This window comes from Athene noctua, chromosome 2, assembly GCF_965140245.1.
Source record: "Athene noctua chromosome 2, bAthNoc1.hap1.1, whole genome shotgun sequence".
In the NCBI taxonomy this organism is placed as follows: domain Eukaryota; kingdom Metazoa; phylum Chordata; class Aves; order Strigiformes; family Strigidae; genus Athene; species Athene noctua.
Genome location: NC_134038.1, coordinates 110350961 through 110366684, shown reverse-complemented (window position 1 = coordinate 110366684; position 15724 = coordinate 110350961). Strand labels below are relative to the sequence as shown.

General features: G+C 40.6%; 1 protein-coding gene across 5 annotated transcripts in view; it reads right to left on the bottom strand.

Annotated features, from left to right (window-relative positions):
• The window catches only part of GALNT11 (polypeptide N-acetylgalactosaminyltransferase 11), a 54385-nt gene extending 38879 nt beyond the window's left edge, over positions 1-15506 (bottom strand). The window contains exon 1 of one of the 5 annotated variants that reach the window (XM_074899886.1): positions 15407-15506. The gene's annotated coding sequence lies outside the window, so the exon portion shown is untranslated. Of the gene's footprint in view, positions 1-1381; positions 1399-13135; positions 13154-15053; positions 15196-15377 lie in introns of those variants that run through there. The other 4 variants (XM_074899887.1, XM_074899888.1, XM_074899889.1 and 1 more) reach the window with 4 other exon arrangements.
• Between the last annotated feature and the right edge of the window lie 218 nt (positions 15507-15724).

The window sequence follows — 15724 nt, the reverse complement described above, 5'->3', positions numbered from 1 at the left end:
AGTTCCCAAAATGGAGAAAAACACTAACTCAAAGAATTAGATTTCTCTCATCTTTATCTAAATACAACAAATTCTTTGCATAGTAACAAAAAGCCAGGAAAACATTTAATCACCTTTTATTTAGCAAAGCATTTGTTTTAAGAAAACAAAATATTGGGGTAGCATTCAAGGGTTTACACTGATGCGTTTTTCAGACTTCTCAAAAAGTCAGAAACTACCAGAAGCCGGCCAGGCTGACCCGAAAAGAACAAACCACAACAACATTTATGAGTACAAACAGATTATTCCCTTCTCAATATGGAAAACTACTAAACAGAGGTAGAAGGCATTCATGATCCCAAAGAAACCTATAAAGATCCCACTTATTTTGGCAATGTAATTCTGAGTCCTAAGTGATTTGCAACCAAAAGAATATACGTCAAAATTGAAGCTCACATTTCCCAGACTGCAGCAGATCATTGTCTCTTCCAAAAAATAAAATATCCAAAGTAAAATAAAGCAAAAAAACCCAAACCAAACAACCTCCTCATATATTTTTTTATTTATAAATAAATAAATAATTTACCCATTACTCTTACTATGTCAAACTCCCTCACTTCAGCAAGGCAACAACCTACGCAGCAGTTAAACCCAAGAAGCTTAAAAAGGTCTTAATGGTTTAAATCTCATACTGACCCTGTGCATATAGATGAATTGCATGCTCTGTGAAACAGGCTCTTTCTCTAACACTACCATGCAGAAATCTTGCTGCTTAACTGTAGAGCCATGAAATTAGTCAGGCAACAAATGCTCTGGGTCAGAAACGATTAAAAAAAACCCTCATTCTAGCTAGCAGAATAGGTTTACCAGTTGGAGAAGTACAGATCACCAATCCCCAATGCCTTATTTCCTGTGCTAACAGGGGTCAATGATCATACCAAGGCAAATCTAGGCTCAGAAAAAGCACATTAGGCTGCAAAGGAGCAAGATTAGATAAACAGTTATATCCTCTCATTATAATAATTCTTCTTGCCAGGCAGTCTGCAGACAATTAATACTTATCCATAAAAGACAATCTGGGTGCTTGCCAGGATTTTTTTTGCACTGCCACAAGGAGGTCATCTGCTGTAAAACTTGTCCAAGCCTAATATGCTGTTCCTCAAAACCTGCTAGAGTTGTTTTTCCATTCACTATGGTAACCAGATGTACAATCCTAACATCATGGCACATGCACTTATATTGTGGAACAGAACTGTTTAGTAAGATAAAAATTACTGTAACAGAGAAGGAATCTTCATTTCAGAGCTCTTTAAGGATACATCTATACCGCAGCTCTCACAGGAAAACCAAAGATAATCCTTGCTCTCAGGTAACAGTATGAAGACAGGGACACATAGCGTACATAATTCATCATGGACTAAGTAATTCCTCAACTTCTTGCATCTCTTCTACAGCTCAGAGCTCCACCTTGCTGCTGTGGCACTTCTAGTCACACTAGAACTAGTCACACTGCTGTGACCAACATCAGGCATACTCAGATTAAAGAGGAAGGGATAAACTGCTAATCACCAGTGTGAAAAGATGGCTGTAAAAGTCTTCCATCTCCAGAAAGCTATCTGACCAGGCTGAAAGTGCACACTTGGTTACTGTTACAAAGGCAACAAATGCAAACTTGAGCATGATATTAAATCCACACGCTCCTTGCCAGAGTGGAACTGCTTCACCTTCTTTTCCCTTCTTCACTGTTCTGCAGTTTTGTAGAAGGATACAAAGGTTGAAATATTGCATTTAAATCAAATGACAGAACCTCTACAATGCAGAAAACTAGGCCCTTTCAGTAGCTTGCTACTCAGTCAAGACATTTAGTAATTCATTTGGCAGGAAAATACAGACTCGCCATTTATTTTCTTTAAGTACCAAATGTTTTGTTAGACACTTAATTTTGAAGGCAGAACGGAAAAAATTTCAACTCTTCCTATGAAAAGCACATTAAGACTTATTAGTTTATTTCAATAATTAACACATATGCATTTACACAACCACTGTCCTATGGATTTCAACCACTTCTACCATCTGAGCAGCCACAAAAGTCATAATCTGCATTAGAGCTGCACACTCCAGTTTTAGACAGTTTTAGGTTGACCATGACTTCTTATAGCTGTGTTTTAGCAAACAGGCCACAGTAGGTTTTCAAGTCCTAAGCAATGTCAGTCCTGCTTGGGACCTCTCTAAGGAATGAGGAGAACCTTTCCAGCCCTATGCTTTTATGCACAAAAAGTACAATCCCATTAATCCATCTCCACATCTCCTCAATATACCAAGAAACAAGTACCCCTTCACTCGTGTCAGCATCCAACAAAGAAAATAACCACTTTGATACATGTCAGAGGGAGGGAGGAGAGAATACTTCAGCTGGTCACAAGGACCCAGAAGGAAACACTCAGTTCACATAGGCAGCCACTTGGTGTTCAATTCTTACCTCATCCACCTCCCTATCCATGGCTTCTTTCTCCAAACCATCTAGACATGGTGAATAAAGCCTTACCCTGTCCGGACTCCTTTGCTCTCCAGTTCTGTGAAGAGTTCTAAGAAACATGCTTTGCCAGTTTACCCAACAACTGTCTCTGACTACCTACGCATAGTCACAATACCCTGATCATTGTCTTAAATGTCCATCCTCTCACAGTCTTCAAGTAGGATTTTGAAACTTAAGAGAAGCCAAACTTTTTTTTCCTTTTCTCACTTTTTTTTTTAAATGGAGACGAGCTGTTCCTGAATATTAGAGATGCAGAGGATATGCCAAAGTATTAGTATCTTCCTCAGCTCTGATACACGCTGCATGAGAAAAACAGATGACATATACATTTTTAACTCAACAGCCCTAAAGCTCTGCTAATGCAAGAAATTTAAATCAAAAAAGCAGAATTGCATTATCCAGATAATAATGTCAATGGTCTCATAACACTAATTTTCACCTGTGCAATAAATACTGTAACACTGAGTCCAGCCACCAATAAATGGCTATTTGGACAGTACAGTTAAAATCCATTTCTATCTATTTATTCAAATGCAAACAAAACCACTGATTTCTACTAAATAAATCAATCTATAATTTAAACATATCAAGAAGGATTGTTTCACAATACAGATACTCACAGATTTTACTGGGAATTGAGACTAGGCTTGAAGGGTCTATCATGTTTCTCCCCTTCATTTCTGAAAAGCAACATAGTCGCCAAAAGAAATTTTTCCAAAATACCTCAAACAATTCCCTTTACCAAAAACTCATATAGTAACATTGAGAATGAACAGAATACATTTCCTCTCCCTTGGCAGTATAGGAGCTTTCACAGCAAATAAGAAATGATAACATCTTTAAGTATTTTACAAGCACTCATTGACACACACAAGATCCTAATGATACATGGAGTTGATGACTGTTCAGATCAGTATACTTAGGAATCCGGGGATACTTCAACATGACAAATAGATATCATTCAGGTTTGGAGCACCTCCTACATCAGGTAACTACAATCCATTTTGGACGCAACTGGGGTGATCAAGAAAGGAAAAGTTTATCTTAGAAGCTGTCCCCATCAGCTCAGAAGAGGCCAAAACTGAAAGGCACAGTATTCTGGGAATTTCTAACCAAATATTCTGTTTTTCAGTCTCTCTCCTGTTGCTCTGTTTTGACTGTCATAGTATTTATTGCCTGATAGTTTTCAGACTTTGGCAAAGCCTTGGAACACAGTTTGCAGACCGACATGCCAGAAATGCCAAGAGTAAAATATTCCTCTCCAGTTTCCATGAATTCCAGTACAGAACTCTCCAATTCTTGCACAAGTAGTAAATAATTGATTTTTTTTTTTTAAGAGAACTATAAAAGTTAAATACTAGTAACTTAGTAAAAGTCTCTGAAAGTCAACCAATTGCAAAGTTGGAAAAAAGCAAACCTCCAGGAGCCTACCCGCCAAACTTGAGCTTCAGTAATTACTGGTCAATACTGTTTTCCATGTCACACCAGCTTCTTGTAGCATCCTTACACCACCACGACCATGATATTCGTTTCATCAAACCCAGTAACATTTACATTCACTTAACTGGCCCGACAATATAACTCTGCTTCCCCAGAGAGCTCAGAGGAGTTTGTCATCAGTAACCTGTGCAATTCTAACACTGGCCCAATGTGTTAGCCTTCAAAACTTTCAATGAAAAAAAATGCCAACCACATTTCACAATATTTTGGCTTAAAGAGCAAAAGTAGCTACAGGCTCTATGACCTGCCACTGCTTAAACACTGACATCTGCTTGGATTAACCTCAACAGTTTAGTAAACACACCGTATGACTAGATATTTCATGAGTGTGCCAAAATTCATGTTTGTCAAAGGTCAAACAGAGGATCAGATTAACCTCAAGATTTTTGGAATAAGAGTAAGAATTACTTGAGAAAACCTTAAAGTCTGCTTGTAGTTTTTCCAAGAACAGCTTTTCTTCTAAAAAAAATTTTAAAATCGAAGACAGATACACAACTCATACTACCCTGAGAGACTGTCTGTGTATTTTGGACCTATATTAAGGCAAGGAACAGACGTGTATAATCTTAATTTTTAAAGAGCATTCTAGTAAAAAAATCATTAAATAAATTTTAGCTTTCTACAGAGCGTTAGGATAATCTGCATCATGATCTTCTACAGATGCTTTTCATTTTTGCTTTGTTATTTATTTTGGGGAGAAAAAATCCAAGATGATAAAGTAACACTACTTACAAATGCGATTTTGCTCTTTTAACGCCTTAACTCTCTCTCTATATATATATCTTTCTTGGCCTCCAAGATGTTATGGCTACCATCGCTCCTCTTCCAAAACAAGCATCAGCATGAACAGGCTTTCCTATTTTTTTGTTGAATCACTAGCAAACAGCATCATTAACAGTATGATGAACAGAGGCCAGATTAGGAAGAAGCAGTACTTCAGTAATACACTCATCACACTGAGATGCCATTCACAGTAGCTTCTGCACTTTCGTTAGAATTATGTTTTTTCCAGGCATCCTTTACATTTCAATCAGTCTTAAGGGAGTGTTACAGTTAATAGACTAGCAAGATGAAAAAGGGACAACTTAGGCAGCTTTGGTTTCAGACTCAACACACATCACCAGGAGCAACACCCATTGAACATACATTCAGAACAAAAAACAGAGATATTTCCAAATAAAAACTTAGTGCTTCATGTGCTCCAGAATTGAAGTGCCAATCCAATTTAACTCTGTATTAAAAAAACCCTCCTACTAGATTGTTTTAGCACTAAATTGGATCTACCTGCCAATTTTTTTCATTAAAAATATGAATTTTTGACCTTACAGAAGGGATAGGTCATTGTACTTTATGAATTAAGTGGCTATTTTTGACACAATATAGGCAAATAACTGCTCATGTAAAGACAGGTTGGGCCTACAGGAACCTACTTCACGACATCCATAAAGGACAAATGCTAAGTGCTGCACCCGGGACTGACAAACTCTGCCACTGCCACAGCCTGGGGAACAGCTCTGCAGAGAAAGACCTGGGAGGTCTGGCTAACCAGGAGCAGGCAGCATGCCCTCCCAGCAAGGACAGCTGAGAGCATGCAGGCTTATCAACAGGATCACAACCAGCTGACTGAGGGATGCAGTCACACCACCCCACACAGCACACAGACTACTGTACCCAGTTTGGGATTTGCAGGTACAAGACAGACATCAGTAAACTGAAGCGAGTTCAGTGGAAGGCCACCAAGATGGTCATGGGCTGGGACACTTGCCCTGTGAGGGGAAGCTGAGGATGCTCAGCAGCTTCTGCCTGCAGAAGAAACAGCTTTGCAAGGGGGCACCTAACAGCAGCCTCATGCCACCAACAGGGAGGGATGTTACCAAGAAAACAGAACCAGGCTATTTAATGAGGTGCAAGGTGGGAGAACCAGAGTTAAAAAAGACTAATATAACTCCAGTCACAGCAACTCTCATTCACAGAAATAGACCATGGACCACAGGCTGTCCTATTGCATAAGATCAGTGTTCCCATTCATTTTAATGAGATGACACACTAAGATCTATTTTTAATTAGCCTCTGTAAGTCACTTTTAAATGCAACTTTAAAAGCTTTGAGAGCCAAGAGTTTAGTCATTTAAGCACAGCTATACAAATCCATGTCATACAACCTAAAATAAATCCTCCTGGAATGAATACAAAATTTTGATCAACCCTTTACAGATACATAATCTTAAAATAACAATAATGTTCTATATACTTTATAAACAAAGGCACATAGATTAGTTGCATGAATTGTTGAAGACTTAAGAAACTATGAGTATACTAAGTCCGAAAAGCATAAAGTGTTTTAGGAAAATTTAAAAATTCATCTTCTTTATGTCTTTATGTTCTCACCCCTCACTATTTTACCACTGTCAGATGACTCACTCACATACTCATTTGTATTTCAGTTTTTGGACTTTAACCAGAGATGTCTAAATATCGCATACTATCATTTTAAATCTGTGGACTATATATTGAAACGCCTCCTCTAGGAACATAACTTTGCTTATCAAGCTTTTTAGAATTTCTCAACTCCAGTAAAAAAGCTTTACTTAGCAGGCTGCCATACCAGAGTGAACGCAAACACTAGCATTTTTGTAAGAAAAATGTGAAGCTCCTTCTTTACCCACCTCCATTTCAAATGCTCCCATAAAGAAATTTTAAAGTCTCTTCTACAGTAACATCTTTCACTTCTTTGTCAACAACAAAACATACTAGTTTTTTCCTTACTGATAAAGGATAGCTTTCTCCCCACATACTACTCCTCTCCAAGGAGTGAGAGTATTTCGCAAGGACTCTCATTTAAGGACACAATTTTAATGGAAAAAGCAGTTAAAAGTTTTGCAAAGAAAAAGTTTCCTAAGAGTCAGGATCACATGTTAACAAATAGCAGAAAAGAACACCAGTTTCAGTTACAGCCAGTGATACAACACTGCATCAAGAAAAGTAACATAATAGTCCAGTCTGATTAGAAAAAGCAAGTACACTCGGATTAGAAACACGAGCTTACCAAAATCCTAGTGCTCAATACTGAATAAATAAGTGCTATACAGTAGACAGCTTCGTGCTGCTGCAGTGTCCTCATTCCCCTCCAGAAAAGCTACTGGTTTCCCAAAGCAGTTATATGCATATCCCCCTAACAAACATTGCATGTTAGAGCTTCTCAGCCGGATGGTACTTTAAACCATCTGGCATATAAATACATGTCATGCCATTCATGGGAGTCCCAAGACTACCTTCTTCCTTTCTGTTCCTAATAAATACTTTCTTCCCATTGAAACACTGAGATTTTCTTTTCATTAGCAAAATCAGGTCTCAAGAAAGCCAGAATTTCCATGTACTCTCTCCAAAGAAAGATGCATGCATTTTGTAATACAGTCCTTTCTTCTTCAGGTATACCTTAGAAAACAGCAAGATTAACACCCACACTGACAACTTCTTTTTCAATACATCTCTCACATTAAAGATCCACATATCTAAATATTAGTTTAACAACCCTCCAGCACTATATACAAACGCAAAATATAAGAGAGCTTACAAGGTCAACTACACACAAGCTGCTTAATACCTTTTCTAAATGTTTAAAATCTACTTAGCTGTTCCTTCCATTTTATGTCTGCAAAGCTCACCAAAGTTAACAGTAAAAATACAGATGCATGTAAAATAATTAGAGAAGAGACACTTCTACATGAGAAGCTGAACAGAAGAACACTCACCTTTTTCCAGAACAGTCGGCACTAAAAAGGCAGTGCAAGGTTACATAGTGAAAACACATTTACTGCAGTAGCAGTCAAATCCAGTTGGTGTCTTCATTCTCAGCAAACAATAAAACGCTGAGCCTGAAACTTAACACTTTGTTGCTGAGTTCTGCTTTCAAGTCCTAACTGGGAATGGGGTAACAAACACAAGCTTCTCTATGACAACAGGCTAATTTGGATGGGGTCTTAGGACACAAATGCTGCAAGGTTATTTCTCATTTGACTGCATACATTGCACCAAGAGTACCAAGAGTATCTATTTTTCTATGTTTGGGGTTTGGTTTTTTGGTTGTTTTTTTTTTTTAACACACACACACCCTTTTTTTTTCTCTCTTTTTTTCAGCTGATGTATGATCCATATGGATTCATGATTTGGCAGCTTAAAAAAGACTGGTCATTTTACTGCCTCTCACTAGGGAAGCATAATCAGTGTATTTCTAGAGCATTCTTCATCATAATAACAATGGATTTGACCACAGTAATGCTAGAGAAAATGATCATTAAGTTGTATACAAATTTAAATTCTAAAAATTCCTTTACTCCTCATTTTCCAAATCACTAGTAATTTTATAAAGTTTCCACATTTAGACTGAAATTTTCTAGGTATGCTTTCTGCTCATCGTAAGAAATTTTCATCAAAAGTGCTTTGGGCTTTTTTCCAGTCTTTTACAAGCAAAGTAAAAACACATTTTCCAATTCTAAAAAAATAAAATAAAATTAAATTTTAAAAAAAATCATACTTCATTTGTAGAGCCCTCCTGCCAAAAAAGCTGGCAGCAAATTTGGCAACAAAACAGACCTCACTGAAGTACTTTTGAGTGGGACAATGAAAACTGGGGTTGACCATTCTCAATTTTAAACCTGTGACTACTGACCACGGACACTATTTTTCACAAGATTTTTCTGCAAATCCCAGCTCTGCAGTTAGCTCCAAGCAGACTTCTACTATCCACTTGTGCAGAGCTCAGTACTGAAATCAACATCTCTATACCAAAAAAGTACACAAAAGACGTCTGCAAACTCAGACTAGGAACTTCAAAAGACTGTATCTGAACATGTATAAGATGTAATAACTTGATTGCAGCACATTTGCTAGTACTACAGAATTGGAAACTGTCTTAATGAGAATGGTTACAATGCATCTTATCCTGCAGCATCAGATTACAAAATACGTCGATCTCCAAGCTTCCTTCCCACAAATCATAAAAGCCTACTTCTTTTCTCTTTTTCCACGGGGTTTTCTTTTCCAATATGCAAAAACTCACATTTAAAGACTTTAAAAGTGCCATGTTTGGATCCCAGACCCATTACATTCACTTACAGTCAGTTGTCAGAAATCACCACAGTAAACAGCACTAGCCTGTCACCTATAGCACTGCAGTCTGCCTTTGCAACTTAGTTTGGTTAGCCCTGGACCAAACACCTTTATGGAGCCTGAGTAACTGATATTAGTGTACAGAGACATTATTTGGTTAAAAAAAAAAAGTATATGAAATGCAGCACCGGAACCATAAAGAAGGTTAAAACAAGTTACAGTTTAAATCCCCAAACTGTCTGATAGGAAAATACGTAACTTATTCTTAACTGCTCAGAGTTCTTAATTCCTGTTACATATCTCCACGCTATTAAGAGATGGCACTATCTTAGAGATTTCCTCAATACATCATGTCCTAACTGAGTTTTCCTGGGCAGATGGCCATTGTTTAAAAAAGTAGAACTGAAAGAAATACTAAAAAGCATGCGCTGAATTGAATTCAATGTCCATTAGCATTTCTCATGTCCAGAAACAAAGGTCACTTGGAGTTTTTCACTTCAAGCTTTAGCACAGTCCACAATGTCCATGCCATCTGGAACAGCAGAGGCATGGGACTTTCATTTTTACGAGTAAGAACCTCTTAGAGAGCCCCCAAAACCCTGCAATCTTCTTAGCTTTGGATCTATTTTCTCAGCAGAAGTTCAAATCTATTTCTGTGCACAGGTTTCCATTTCTCTCATATTCTCACTAATGTCTCCAGCATAGACACATATAAGAAGGGAATCCTAAGGATATAAACCTACTATGCAGTTCTCCCCAACTCACTGACTGAACCAGGACACCTGTACAGTTATCAGATTGACCTAGGGGACTTCCTAGTTGAAGCATCTGCTCTGCGACAGATTTTAATGAGATTCTTTGCAACTCAGTGTCTCAGCTCTGACCTATAAAACCTGAGGCATGCATGAAGGTGAGTACATCAAAGGTTCTTAGGCGACAGCAACCAGAGATGATACAGATATCAAGCAGAGCTCTGGGTTAGAACAGCAATAACTGATAACTTCTGCTCCCCCAGCAAACCTATTTCTAAACTATACTAGCAAGCTCTTGCACAGGAAACATTCTCTCTTTTTCCTTAATACAACAGAGTAATACTAACAAAGAGGTACCATTGCTGGTACAACCATACTTACAGATGAAGTCAGTGAAAACGCTTTCACTCACACATCTAAACTAAGCTATCAATTTAATAGAAGCTTATGTTGCTAAATATTGTTTTTGACAATAGGGTAGGGGTTTTCCAAATATGTAAGTAAACAGATATTCTATTAGCATGCTTCTGAAAAAAAACATTTTTGTGGTCATTAATTGTTGGATCAGAAAGATGAAGCACCAGCATAAAGAGATTTTACACTGTCTGTAAAGAGAGCAAACTTCTGAAAGTTATGCCAAAAAATTAATTTTCTTTGTCTTTCATTCCCTTCTACATGTTCTTAAAGACTCAGTCTCTCCTTCTCCAAAGAAATCCCTTTGAGGAAAGAGTTGCACACCACTCCTTTTCCATCCTCTGTTGGTCACTTTTCTTCTACTTATCTATTGCCAACATTGCTAATGGGAAAACATACTCAGGATTTTGATGTTGAAATCACAGATGTTGCAACACAATGAACAGCAGATCAAAAATACATTTTCCCACTTCACTAGGAGCCATGCTTTCCAGCACACTGCTAGCACAGGAGGTTAGCGTGCAATCCAAAGCTTAGCCTTCTCCTGCTTCACAGGTGATGAGTCTCAGCATCTGCTGACACAAGAGGTAAGAGATTCACGCTAACTGACAAAATTAAAGGTATTCCAGGAAAGAGAAAACTAAAGAAAGCACTTCTAGAAAGTAAATTTACTAACAAGAGTTATCAACAGACAGTGACATCGTTTGTTCTTGATGCTACACTTCAGGAATTAGCAAAATAATCACAATACCTACAAAGACTGATTCGTAGGAGGTTGTGTAACAGGATAGTTTTGTGTTTCCTGGAAAAGGATCTGTTTTAATTAAGGTCACCTCCAGTGTTTAAAGCATCTAATTTAATCCTTGTCTGCACAAGAAAATCTGTGTCATTCAGCCAAGCAATACTTGGATGGTTGTACATAAACTAAAAAGAAGACCTCTATGAACATGCCCCTAACATTTATTAAGTATTTACTTAAATCAGTTTGGCATGTAACAATCATTTACTGAGGTAACTTCTTTCTAGCATGCCTCAGCAAGTTTATTAGCTTAACCTGTCAACTTAAAATTCAACTTCTTAAATGGTACAGTATCTCATAGTTGAAGTCTTAGGGATAACAAAAGGTTACTGCAAGTAAGCAGTTACCTCCCATCAGATGCTCTGAAACATTTCTTCGTGTACATAACCCTTCCTCCCTCTTGCACAGCAAGTTTTGTCAAGATAGCTTGCTCCACGGCAAGAGGGGTTAGAGCATGCACACTAACAGGCACTGTAACACAGCCAATAAGGTATAACTTGTCACATCAAACCTTCAATCTCAGAAATGCAGAACTTGCAACACCCCTACTGCCACGAGACAGAAAACCACAACAGCTCACCTGCTCCAAACTGAACTTAGAGCCAGCAACCTACCTGTGAGCACTATGGGGTAGTGGGTCTAGACTCCTCCCTAGCCTGCACACCTATTTCTTGCTCATACTACAGAGCATAAAGCAGGCAGTACGAAGTCCTGAGGTTCCCTGCATTAGGGGTTACTAGCTAGCACAAGCAACGGAAATGTTGATTCACCCCGGAGCACTGTATTCCAGTGTTTCAAACATGTGAAGTATCTGCCTGCCAAAACCCCAAACTGCACAAGAAAGGGCTTAGATACAGCACATCACTCTTACTGGCACTTCAATCCATATTCCACATTTCAGTAACACCATCAGTCATTTAGCCTACAGACTTAGCATATTTTCACATCTCAGGGAAGAAGTTCAGAAGTTCATACAACAAAATATCTGAAACTTAGTATACTTGAAGTCAACTTTTGATTGAAACAGTATGATCAGCTTCCTAATTTTCCCCCTTTTTGTTGCAGCGTACTCCTAGTTTTTAGTTTTCAAATAAAATATTTACACCAATTATTAAACAATGCTGACTCACATGAGAAACATGCTAGAGCACAGCTGAAGGATGTGGTGGATACTATTAACTCTTATACAAAATAAGCTGAACAAATGCATTTACTCATACTGCTAAACAGTGGTTTAACAGCCGAGGCCTTTGTACTGACAGTACTTTATACATTAACACAGTAGCTGCAACAGCAGATGCATTCATCCCCATAAGCCACCATATGTTTTGAAAAGTAACCTTAGATAAGAATCAAGACAGTTTACCTCCCACACACTAACAGGGATTGAAACAGACTTCACCCCTGTAATATCTTTTGAGAAGAATAAACAAATTAATTTCTGCCCTTGAAATACATGAACATACTTCTGCTCTTCCACAGCAAGCAACATCATTGTATTGCAGCACCTTTTCAAAATGAATGTTACTAAAGAAAATTACTGGATTTTAAGGATATCTGTGACTGTGGTATTGCCTCAGCAGACAAATAGAACTGTTTAGGAAGTCGATAAACTGAACTGTCACAGAAAGGAAGGATTGTTTTTTTTCAAATTTTTACCTTTTCCCTTCAGCTGGAAGTGTCCCGGTACTTCTCTGCCTCAGTAATCAACACACAGCTGCCACACTACCAAATTCAGCCTGCCAGCTGCTCAGACTGCAACCTTTTCACAGTACCTTCCAAGGTAACATAACTAAAGAAAGAATGATCCTCCCTCTGTTCTTGTCACCCCCACAGCACCCTATTCTTTCTTGCTGGAAGATCCAAAATCCCTATTTTGACTATCTGCTCAGATACTTCTAATCTCATCCATCTGACCACCCTGCTCCACACACATGCCGTATAACTACCATTAAAAATTTGGGGTTTCTAGCACTTACTGAGGAAGAATGAATGCTTCATACAGACCAATTTCCAAAATAATAATATACATCTTTATTTCCCTTACCATGCTGTTTCAGTGCTTTCTTCCTCCTCAAAAGCTTGAGACACACTTGCTGTTATTTTACATCACTACAAAAATGAACAGACTCACCCATTCCCAAAAACTACTGTCACACAGCAGCTTATCAGGAACTCTTTCCAGTTTTACTCCTATGCATAATGGAGTATCAATTTGCATCCTCTGAGACAAAGTGGTTAGATAGCAGAAGATAGACAACAGGCCCTGAAATCTGTAGTCAGAATCTCTTAAACCAGAATTAGCCTGATGGCTTCCTCATCTGAGGCTGAGAGATGAAGGCTCATTAGAGCTGCAGTGTTATTTCTTTCCTTCCCTGCTGCAGAAGAGCTCCTAAAACTCTGCAGGAGCTTATCTTTACCCAGAGATGAGGAAAAGCTTATGCAGAAGGCATGCAGTTCTTCACAGACAGTTATACTGGGGGAGGCCAATTGCTTGTTAATCAAAAGCCTCTTATCTGGAACCACCTGGACCTTTATGCTGTTCTAAAATGAGGTCTGGGAATCCCAGCCAGACTATTTCACATATGCAGAGGTTCTTTACAGGGTAGCAGGGCAGAAACATTCTGTCAGGGAGAGGTTGGTACCATCCTTTCCTCGGCACAGCCTGCACTTGGATCAACTTAAGCTAATCAGAGATGTCTGAGAACAGTTTCCTACTAAGATGAGATCCATGTGAAAGAAAAAAAAAAAAGTAGATGCTAGATCAGAAAGTATTCAAGAATATTTAATGTCACTTACAGACTACTCTTTCTAAGTAAGGACAGAAGGGATTTGATCTTCTGTTGAAATATATTTTCCAGGAAAAAGAAATAAGGCATAACGTAGCAAGAGTGCTGATGATCCTGCCCACCTGCATAATTACTCTACTGGCATTGAGAGGTTTCACCATTCCATCAAACAGAAGCAATACTCCAAATACACGGGAGCAAACAGATAAACACAAACTGTTTACGGAACAGCAACAAAGCCAGGTCATGATATTGAAAAGAAGTCAGGATACAGTTTGGCAGAGATGCTGTACTAGACAGCATTAATGTTTTCATTAGTCTCAAAGGCAGTTTTAAGGGTGACACCTATGAAGAAGCAAATGAGGTGGTGCAGCTATCTGGAAAGCCGGCTTCTGAACACAGTGTTTGCTTCCAATGCCACACTACAGCAAAGAAGAGCCTGAACTTCTAAGCTCCCCATTACCAGCAGCACGCTGCTTTTGGTTGCTTGCTGAGCTCGGTTTGATTTCATGCATAAGGGACCAGAGAATCTTTCTTTATACCGACTAGTAACTTGGAGACAGTTATTTTGCAATCAGTATTTTCTGTTGCAGCCTTCCTTATGAGCTTTAACACGGAAAAAGAAAGAAAAATACCACATGGCAATGGACACTGACTAGAAGGGCTGCAGACCAGCCACATAGAATAACACATACTCGCAAGAAGAAAAGCGAGCTTCAGTCTTGCAAAGTATATACTGAAAACCACAGGAAGAAAGAAGGAGAAGCGGTTTAAAAATAAATTTCCCAGTCATAAAGATAAACAAGCTTTAATACACCACGGGGTCAAAGAGCCCTCCAAAAAGCAACGCCAGCCCTTGCCCTGCAAACGAATCAATGAAAGGAGCAGCGCCAGCAAAACTAACGCGTACAGATGGTCACATTTTGGGCTGACAGCTGCATAGTTTCAGTCTACCTGCAGGCGGGCTACTGCTGCTGCTCCTTCACACACATTTAAAGACTAAAAAGATAACAAGTCCGTCGTCTTCCATCCTGTACCGCACAACCCACACCGGCCTCACCGGCCCTCCCGGGGAGCGCTGCTGCTCAGGTCCAACCAACTGCCGTCCCCGTGGGGCCGGCTCACCCAGAGACCCAACCGAGCGCAGCCTTCCCACCGCAAACTCACACCACTTACTTCAGGGGGAGCCTCCGGGACGCAGGACTCGCTGCCCCTGGGACAGGCTCCGCCGCGTCCCTCAGGGCAGGCGGGAAAGCGGCCGGGGCCGGCCTGATAGCGCCACCCGCCCCGGCCCCTCACCCCCGGGGCCGCCCCTCACACCAGCCTCGGCCCCTCGCCCTCGGGGCTGCCCCTCACACCGGCCTTTGCCCCTGCCCCGCACCCTCGGGGCTGCCCCTCGCACTGGCGCCAGTTCCCCCGCCGGGACCGCTTCCCGTCACACCGCCGGCCCCGGCCCTCACAAGACCGGAGCCGCCACACACCCCGCACCTCCCCCCGCACCTGGGTGGCGGGGGCGGCCCCGCACTCACCGCGGCGGCGGCCGGCGGGACGCGGCGGCGGCGGCGCCATCGCCCCTCCGCCCGCCCCGTGCCCTCGGCGGCGGCGGCGGCGCGCACCGCTCGCGCGCGGCGGCGGCGCCACGTGACCCCTCCCTCCCCGCCTCCCTCCCCAGCCGGCGCCGGCGCCGTCACGTGAAGCGGCCGGGGCGCGGCCGCCATGACAGGCGGGGACGGGGAGGCCCGGGAAGATGGCGAGCGTTAGGGGGCGAGGGGGGTGGCTCTGCGGGGCGCCTGCCTCGGCCCTTTTCGCTGAGCGATGCCCGGCCGTGCAGCTGCGGCGGGGTTTAG